Here is a 10,388-nt window from a genome sequence, read left to right as displayed (position 1 = left end):
CTTTTCCGTGGGTCAGGCGGCCATTGTACTAAAGATCATGAACCCTTTCGTTTTCCCTCACAAGATAATGAACAAGGGACCGCAACTTTGAGGGAAATCTAGAAAGGTAAGAGACTGGACGTTGGAGATGTCAGATTAGGACAGGTGAAAAGCAGATATTCTAAGCTTCTAAAAGAACATGGGAACAGGCCCAGAACAACCTTGGACATGGTGTGTTTGGGTGCATTGGATGCTTTTCTTTTGAGAAGGAAAGTTGATGTGTTGAAGTCATGGAAAGCAAGATTGGCCAGAAAAGGCAGATGGTTAAAAGTCTTGAATTCGAGACAGGCGTGTGTTTCTATTTGGTGTGATTATTGATATGAAGACCTTGAGCAGGGAATAGTGTGCTGAGGATATTGCTTTAGAAATATGTGTTGAATTCTGTTTGCGATGTGCTGATTAATACTAAGGTGGGGAAGTTTTGTGGATGGGAACATGACTGAGGTTGAAGGTATAGGAGGAAATACAGGTCAAAGGCATTTGTGAGCATTGTGAGGAAAATAAGTGTAGGATGGAAGGTCAGCGCTGAAAGGTGCACACAGGGAGAATGGAGCTCCATGACGTATGGAGTCATGTGCAGAGTTTGAGTGGAGGTAGTCAGTAACCTGCTCTAGAAATCAGTGAATTAGCCGGCTTGGGAAAAAAAAGAATCAAAATGAGTATAAACTACTTCTTTAGAGTATTTGGCATTTGAAGTGGAGAAATAATTTAATTGAAAAAAGGATTTTTAAAAATCTGCATATATTTGTGTATGTGTAAGAACAGATAGTATGGGAAGGGAGGGAGCAGAATGATGTGAATAAAGATGTTGTTCTGGGGGGTATTGTTCAAATTCTTTTTAAATTATTACTATTTTTTGAGATATGGTCTCTGTTACCCATGCTGGAGTGCAGTGGCATGACCATAGCTTGCTGCAGCCTCAAACTCCTGGGCCCAAAGGAGCCCTCTATTTCAACCTCCTGAGCACCTGAAATCAAATTCTTTTTCTGACTCATTTTTTAGTTACTAACGTCAATAGATGCTTTCTATATAAAACCATAAACTGAAATTAGGGAAAGCACCAAATGTCTCCAGAGATAACAACTAAAATTAATTGAAATGAACATTTCAATATAAGTCCTTCTGGTCTTTTTCTGTGCGTATTTCAGCATAATTGAAATTCTTTCTATTCCTTTGTGTATTCCATTTTTCATTTCAAAGTTTTTTGATACAGGAGAAATTATGCTGTGTTGGTATTTCAGTGGCCTCTTAATAGTTCATGGAACTGAGTTAACTGTTTTGCCATTTTTGCACATACAGATTTTGTGTGTATTTTTGTGGCTGCAAGTTTGAAATAGGTATCCTTATGCCTAAATTTGTGTTTACATCTTAGACTAGTTTCTTGGAATACAATTCTAGAAGTTGAGTTTCTGGGACAAACTATGAACAGTTAAGGTTCTTGACACCTGCTGCTAAACTGTCTCAAAGATTCCTCTTAAGAGGAGATTTAAAAGATGGCTTGGCAGGGCGTGGTGGCTGATGCCGGTAATCCCAGCACTTTGGGAGACCAGGTGGGCGGATTACTTAAGGTCAGAACTTTGAGATCAGCCTGGCCAGCATGATGAAACCCTGGCTCTACTAAAAAGATAAACAAATTAGCTGAGCGTGGTGGTGTAGGTCTGAAATCCCAGCTGCTCGAGGTACTGAGACATGAGAATCACTTGAACCTGGGAGGCAGAGTTTGCAGTGAGCAGAGATCGCCCCACTATACTCCCGCCTGGGTGACAGAGTGAGACACTATTTAAAAAGAAACAAAAAGAAGTAAATAAAGAAATGATGGCTTACTTAGTAATAGTTATGACTTTGTAAAGCTTTTAAATCTGCTTTACACAGAGTCTAGCTTTTAAATAAAATATAGTGTATGAAAGGTGGGAGCCTCATGAGTGGAATGTGTGGGCTTTTTCTCTCTCCCCATAGGGTAGATATATTCTGTTTCTTATCCTCCATTGAATCAAGAATAATTTAACTTTTGGCATAAGAAACTGCTGAAGAAAAATAGGTTGAATAAGCTAACATTTTTCTTCTTTTTGCAGGATATAGAAGACTGAGATCACTGTGAGATGAAAGAAGGAGCCTATTAGTGGGAAAAAGTTGGAGGATGAAGGAATTGAAAAAGAAAATTTGGCAATATTAGAGAAAATTAGGAAGACTGAAAGGCAAGACCATTTGAATGTGTAAGTGTGTATAAATAGCTAGAGCCTGGACTTTTTGGTTAAGTGATTATAGTTGATACCTGGCAATTCATGAACCAGCCGAATTCAGCTGCTCTCCTCCTCCATTCCTGCCTTAGTGGTAGATTCAGTCATCTGTTTATTGGTTTGGAGACAGGGTCTTGCTCTGTCGCCTGGGCTAGAGTGCGGTGGCACAATCATAGTTCACAGTAGCCTTGATGTCTCAGGCTCCAGCGATCCTCCTGCCTCAGCCTCCCAAGTGTCTTGGACTATACGCATGTGCCACCACACCAGGCTACTTTTTACGATTTTTAGTAGAGATGAGGTCTCACTGTGTTGACCATGCTGCTCTTTAACACCTGAGTTCAAGCGATCCTCCTACCTCGGCCTGCCAAAGTGCTGGGATTACAGGCATGAGCCACCGTGCCTAGCCACAGTCATACGTTTTCTTTCTCAAGGTTATCTTTCTCATCTATGAATAGCTACTTTTTACCCTGTTCATCTGCTCTTCACATCCTGGAACCACCTGCTGATCCCTGTGTATGCCCCTTTCCGGCCTGTTTATGCTGTTTTCTCTGCTTACCTTCCTTCTGTGGCATCTGTATACTCACATTCATTCTCTCCTACAAAACAACTCAAATTATTTCTCCTTCATGAAGCTGACTTTGGTCCGTCCTGCTCTGACCAAACCAAAAGTTATTCTTCTCTTTTCACTTAACATCTCTTTTATGTGAAGCAGCAGGATATGAAAGGAACATTGAGTTTGGTGACAAACACACCTTTTTTGGTTTCACTTTGCTCAACTGTAAAATATGGATAGACAGTACATACCTTTTGGATGACTGCTATGAAAAATAGATGAGAATGATGTGTGTATATACATGAAGCGCTCAACACAGTAGGGAAACCTCAGATGATTATCTGAACACTTACTACTTCCTGTCTTCTATTAGAGCTATTTACCAACTCCACGAAAGCTGAGAACCAGTTACTTTGTCTTGGGCACAGGGTCTCCAAAACAGGGAGACCAGTTTCGGTAGGCAAGTAGATGCCAAGTGTTGAAACCAGGTAAATAACTCTCCCTACTTCAGTCTTAGTTATATATTAATTTAATTAATAATTCCTCATAGAGGAAAGACATTTAGTCAATTTCTCATATCTTGATTATTTAAAAGACTAACTTTGTAGCATTTGAATTAATGTTACTGTACTTTCCGTGTCTTGTGATCGATCCCAGTTTGAGTTATCTTCAAAACAAGTGTAAATTATTGAACACTTTCGCATGACCGATACTATGCTAAGTACTTTATATATCTTCTGATTTAGTCTTCATAGCCGCTGTGTGAAATAGGTGCTCTTCATATTTTAGAGAGAGGAGAAACTTCTCATATTTTATAGATAGGAAATGAGCTCATGGTTACATAGCTAGGAAGTAATACCTTTGTAAACTTGATTTCTTTTCTTTTTCAGAGTATAGTGCAGTCTTTAAAACCTTTAGTTTCACATGACCAAAAAGTAGTTCCATTTCTATTTAGTCTTAGGATAAGATATCAATATGTTTTCCTCTTTAGAGAAGTCCCTGCACTGAAAAACTGAGACCAGTTGCATGTAGGCACACATGGTTCTCAGAGTCTCCATGTGTGAACTAGACCATCTGTGTAATATTCTTGCTTGTAGCCTTATGGATGGAAGTCTGTGTTAGTTAGAATGTGTCACCTTGAGTGTCTTCTAGTATTTTCAAAAATTGCTGGGGTTTGGAATAGACTCATACTGAATTCTCTGCTATCGTGGATTCCCTGGTGGTCGGAACATGTTGGCTAGAGTTTTTCAGATGATAAGAAATAGGAAATGAACAGACTCGTGTCTAGCTTTGTATTCTCATGAAACTTCATAATGCTTCATTTAATTGGACTTTTTTTTTACTTCCTAAAATGTTGAGTGATGATCCAAGTTTATTGCAATCTTTTTCTTTTTTTTCTTTTAAGACGGAGTCTCGCTCTGTGGCCCAGGCCAGAGTGCAGTGGTGCCATCTCAGCTCATTGCTGCCTCTACCTCCCAGTTTCAAGAGATTCTCCTGCGTCAGCCTCCAGAGTAGCTGGGACTACAGGCACATGCAACCACGGCCAGCTAACCTTTGTATTATTTTGGTAGAGATGGGATTTCATCTTGTCGGCCAGACCGGTTTCAAACTCTTGACCTCAAGTGATCCACCCTCCTCGGCCTCCCAAAGTGCTGGGATTACTGGTGTGAGCCACCACGCCTGGCTACTGTAATCTTTTAGATCAGGTTGAAATACCTTAAATCTTTAGATTAGTTGGCTCAGTAGACCCTGGTAAACAGTGGCTTTTGTGTTTCAGGCTGCAGTGTCTGGGTCAGTGCAAGCTTCAGATAGACTTATGAAAGAGCTCAGGGACATATACAGATCACAGAGTTACACGACAGGAAAGGATCTCTAAATCCCTGCTCTTCTTCTTGTTCTTTTGCTCTTTTCTGTTGTCAGATTATAAATGTCCTTTCTTAAAAGTGGACCAAAGTGGAAATGTTTACTAGCTTTATTTTGTGAAATTCAAAGACAATCAAGTTCCAAAAGATGTAGAGGGTAAGATAGGATGAGTTTACTTGTTTTTTGGATTTAAAGAAACGTTTTTATACCTCCATCAGAATTGTTTTTGTATTTTCCTGATAGAGTGAACTCTTACATGATTTTTATCTTCTAGCAAAAAGCTCAAGCTTGAGCAATATTGCTTGGAAAGTAAATAAGAGTAATACATTTCATTATACAGAGAATGATTGCCAAGTTGATTTTTATGACTTTTCCCCCAGTTTTGAAAGCATCAGAATCAACTCTTATTGTGGAGATAGTTATGTTATTACTTTTAAAATATATACGTGGAGTACACCTGTAGTCCCATCTCCTAGGGGTGCTGGGAGGCTGAGGCAGGAAGATCGTTTGAGCTTGGAGAGGTCAAGGCTGCAATGCGCTGTGATTCCACCATTATATTCCAGCCTGGGTGACAGAGTGAGACACTCTGTCAGAACACATAGTTCTGTCCATGGCAGATTGTTCTCCTTGAACCCCTTGGCTGATAGTACAAGTTTAGGAAAGCATATTAAACTTCTTTTGAATTCTTGAGAAAATTGTATACATGTGACTGTTTTCCTTTAGAATGACTGCAAACTCTGAACCCCCTTATTAGATCAGATTTAGGCTATTATGATCTCTTTTGGACATTTATTGTAAAGGAACTGGAAGCTATAGTGACCTCTCTTTTTCCTGGGAAATTAGAGCAGTTTAAGATCTTCTCTTTCTGGAACTTACCCTAGGTGCTCTATTTTAGCTTTCAGATTCGTTAATTTTTGAGTTAGTTGAAAAAAAATTATCTTTTTGTTTGAACTGTTTTTTGCTTTGGGATTCTTAGGGTTGACCCTGATAGTGCTTTGCACAGTGATCTTCAGATCTTAAAAGAAAAAGACGGCGTGGGAGATATTTTGCCGAACTTACCTTTTAAGGTAAGAAAATTGTTTCAGGACTCTATTATTCGAATAGGGGTGTATATTTGTACAAGTGTTTTGGAAAACAATTTGGTAAAGTGGAAGATACTCATACACTATGGTTCAGGAATCGTGTGGATATACACTCCACAAGAAAGGAGTACGTAGGCACCCGGAGACGGGAATGTTCAGAGCAGCATCGTTTATAATAGCCCCAAACAGAAAATAACCCAAGTGTGCATTCCAAGAAAATGAAGAACTGCAGTTTTCATAAAATGGCTTACAGCTGAGTGGGACCAGCTGGGCGAACCTTGAACACTATGGTAAGCAAAAGAGACCAGACCCCAAAAACCTATTTTGTATAATTTTCTCTATATAGAGCTCAAAAATAGCAAAGCTAAGGTTAGTTAGGACATTCATTTGTAGTGGAGGCCGTGTCACCTACAGTGGAGTGAAAATTGCTCCTTAGAGTAAAAGAAAACGTTACCTGTTATAATGGTCTGCTGCCCTCCAAAGGATCATATAACATAAACCAACATACAATATGTCTGTGGTTTTGAAATTCCACCACAGGGGCATGGGGGTAGAATTAGGAAGAAAACTTCTAAAAAGGCTTCTTAGGGGGACTAAAATGAAAAGAAAACTGAGAAACACTTATTTCTGGATTCATACTTGGGCAGTAAAACTATCAAGAATAAAGAGGTGATTCCATAGAGGTTAGGGTAAGGAGTCCATCCAGGCGAGAGGTAAGGAGGCGTGACCTGAAAGGGACTTCTGTGGGCTTCTTGGATACTGGTTGGAATATGTTTCTGGACCAGGTTGGTGGTTACATGGACAAATAATTTACGATAACGTGTTAAGGTATACCTTACAATATATTTTATGTACTTTTCTGAATGTATGTGTTATATTTAATAAAGTATTTTTAAGATACTAAAAATAAAGGATGCAAAGAAATAATAGTGGAATCTAGAAGAAATGTTAATGATCTAATATGGAATCTAGATAGGATGCAATGGTTTAAAATCTATGGCTATATGAGGTATTTTGATGAAAAAAACAGGCATAAAACAATACTTTGCTGTACTTACTCTAAGGATGGTAGTAGTTTTCCAAAAGCTTCCAACTTAGCTTTCTGTGTATATTTTTGCTTGGGGATATATCTTATGATTGAACTTTCTTGAAATGACCCTAATGTCAGTATTGTCTCTCACTTTTGTTATCATAGAAACTGTTGTAGTTGTCAACTGGGTTGTCTTCCTAAAGTATGAATCCGGTATATATTGACTGAAGTTGCTAATGGTTACTTCTTTACGGATTCATATCGGGGAGTGAATGAAGCACACAGGCCTAAAACAAACAAACAAAACACAAAAACACCAGGAAGGTTTCTTTCTTTTTTAAAACATTAAATCATACGTCCACATGCCCAACACCAAACTTAAGAAATAGAACCTTTGGCTGTGCGTGGTGGCTCACGCCTGTAATCCCAGCACTTTGGGAGGCTGAGGTGGGTGGATCACTTGAGGTCAGGAGTTCGAGACCAGCCTGGCCAAGATGCAAAACCCCATCTCCATCAAAAATACAAAAAATTAGCCAGATGTGGCGGTGCGTAACTGTAATCCCAGCTACTTGGGAGGCTGGGGCAGGAGAATCGCTTGAACTCGGGAGGCAGAGGTTGCAGTGAGTCGAGATTGCACCACTGCCCTCCAGCCTGGGTGACAAAGTTAAACTCCATCTAAAAAGAAAGAAAAAGAAAAGCTAAGCATGGGCTTAATTTCTCTGAGGTTTAAAGCTGCAAAGAGTTAGTCTTCATGAAGTAGGTGGGATCCCAGCTGGGCCATGAAATGTGAGTGGGGTTTGGTCAGCTGGTGGAAGTTGAAGGAAAATTATTTATGTAGGTGACAGGTAAACACAATCAGGTATCTAGGAAAGAGAATGAGAGATTCAGAGTGTAGGAGACTAGTTGGAGCTATGACACAAGGAGGGTAGGATTCATGTTGAAGGTTTGTAGGAAATAGTGCTGGCGTAATATCTTGTACTCAAACAGTTCTGCGGATTGGTGACAGATCTTTTTTTTTCTTTTTTCTGGTAAGTCAACTATTATGCCTGGATATTCATCTATCTATGTAACTGGTTGAGAAACAGGGGAGTAACAGTAAAGAAACTGTCTTAGAATAAATCTGGTGGCAGCAGAAGAGAATATGAGACACATTGCCCTCACAGAGCTTGAAGAGTGTGACGATGATTTGAGGGCAACGCTGTTGTCTTAGAGTGAAGTGAGGAGAACCTACATTGGTTTGGTAGTCATGGGGATGGAAGGAGGAATGAAATGTGAAAGCCCATTGGCGGCAGAATCAAAATGGCTTGGTCTTTGTAGTCCACTATTAAGTAAGGAGGAGGAATTATTGGCTGACTTAGGAAGAAGTAAAAAATGTGAAATATCAACAAAACACAAAGCTTGCTATTTTAGTCAGGGTAAAACTTAAGCATTGTGTGGTTCTAGATAGATTATTGAGCAGTTTTGTTCCATGTATTTTATATCCCATATCTTCTAGCTATGACCCTATTTCTTTATTTCTTCACATAGCCAAACATTTTTCAAACTGACAGCTTTATTGTGATACAGTTTTTATGTGATAAGCCTAACCCTTCAAGTGTACAGTTCAGTGGTTTTTAGTATATTCAGATTTATGCAACCATTACCTACTACCAAATTTCAGAACATTTTCATCTCCCTAAAAAGAAACCCCGTACCCATCAGTAGTCATGTACCTGTCTCCCCCACCCTTGATCCTGGCAACCTGTGATCTAATTTCTCTCTCTGTAGATTTGCCTGTCCTGGACATTTCATATAAATGGAATCATACAAAAGATGGCATTTTGTGACTGACTTTTCTTTACAGTGATTATAAATCAAATGCCTGAAGAGGCTCAGCTTAGGATAGTGTTTACTGTACAACTTTGACAACTGAACTTTTTTATAGTTGAAAATGTGACTGTGTCTGTATATGTGGCATATTATCTTAGATGACCCTTACTTGGATTATTAAGAATTTTTTCTCCTAGTGTTCTTGAACTGTCTCAATATTCAGCAGGAACCCTTTGGAGACAAAGAGCAGTAAGAATGTGGAACACATATTGACAAAATGAAGGTAATTTAATACAGTAGTAGAGTCGACCACTTTCCAGTGTCGCTGCTGCTGACACTGTGTGTTAAGAAAAGTTTACTGACCTTACTTTTGGTGGAGGTGCTAGAACTACTTCTGTCTTGTGTTCAGATTTCAACAAACCTTTGCATAGGTATTATGTGGTTGTACAGATGTACTTTGTTTTGACCAGAAATTGCAAAAACTTCCTTTCTTCCCACTTTCTGAGACTCTGCAACCTTAAAGGAAGAGTGGGGTACTTTAAAGGAAAAGTGGTAGCTGGGTAATGGGTAACAATGTCTACTGTATACTTCCTTTCCCAAAACAAGTCCCTGTCTACCGTCAGCATATCCAAAATGTGAAGATCAAGTGTGGTGTTAACTCATTAGCTAGTAACTAGACTTTGAGTGGTTGTGAAAGCAAAATCTCAGTGAGGGCCTGGATGTTCTAATTCTGTTAAATCAGTGAGTGCACATTCTATACAATACTGTCTTAGCCCAGAGGCAGATTTAAGGAGTGGGAGATAGATTTCTATGTTTCAGAAATGAAATACACAAAGAATAAACATTTTTAATCCCATGATTCTTTACCTGAGTTTAATGTTTTGGAGAGTTTATCTTTCAGATTTTCTTTCCCTTCCATTAAACTGTTACTTTGAAAGGTCCCAGGGTTTTGGGAAAGCAAGTGGGAAAGACACTGACTTGGATTCTCCAGGATAAAGGAGTGAAGAGGACTTCTTTTCCTCATTTTATTATTGAATAATGTCACGATAACAATTATGAAAGTGAATGGTCTATGGTAGAAGTTTTTAGATGCCTTCTCTGCAAAATAATTTGGTTTAGTCAATGCAAGGATGCCTTTGGTTAGCTGGAATGGAAGATGTGCAGGCTGGAGTGCTCTTGGCAGGTTTTCTGAGGGGAAATACAGCATTTGGAAGGGTGGGAAGCAGAAGGAATGTCTGGCAAGGGAAATGTGTGAGCAAATCCCCAGAGGACAGAACAGGTTGTTGTGGACTTGGTGTCCACATAGACCTAATCAGTGGTCTTAGCTTTTGTGTTTTCAAAATTACCACAGTTTCTATTCTAAAACTGTCATTGCCTTGATTTTATTTTAGACATGCTACTGTGTATTTTGAAATATAACATTAAAGGAGAAATGAAATTATTTTGAGAAGGAGGTAAAAGGTTAAAATATCTTTATCTAAATAATTTTCTTTTTTTTCTTTTTTCTTTTTTTTTTTTTTGAGACGGAGTCTTGCTGTGTCGCCCAGGCTGGAGTGCAGTGGCCCGATCTCAGCTCACTGCAAGCTCCGCCTCCCGGGTTCACGCCATTCTCCTGCCTCAGCCTCCCGAGTAGCTGGGACTACAGGCGCCCGCCACCTCGCCTGGCTAGTTTTTTGTATTTTTAGTAGAGACGGGGTTTCACCGTGTAGCCAGGATGGTCTCGATCTCCTGACCTCGTGATCCGCCCGTCTCGGCCTCCCAAAGTGCTGGGATTA

The 10,388-nt window shown here is 39.5% G+C and overlaps 1 protein-coding gene across 1 annotated transcript in view; it reads left to right on the top strand.

The window, feature by feature from the left end:
- Nucleotides 1-2,111: 2,111 nt before the first annotated feature.
- Nucleotides 2,112-10,388, top strand: part of LOC102133441 (golgin subfamily A member 8A-like) — a 34,457-nt gene continuing 26,180 nt past the window's right edge. Inside the window, exon 1 of the mRNA XM_073995436.1 lies at nucleotides 2,112-2,252. The gene's annotated coding sequence lies outside the window, so the exon portion shown is untranslated. The remainder of the gene's footprint in view (nucleotides 2,253-10,388) is intronic.

The sequence above is a fragment of the Macaca fascicularis genome, chromosome 7 (genome assembly GCF_037993035.2).
Source record: "Macaca fascicularis isolate 582-1 chromosome 7, T2T-MFA8v1.1".
Lineage (NCBI taxonomy): Eukaryota > Metazoa > Chordata > Mammalia > Primates > Cercopithecidae > Macaca > Macaca fascicularis.
Note: the sequence above shows the minus strand (reverse complement) of the source record. Positions and strands in the feature narration are given on the sequence as shown.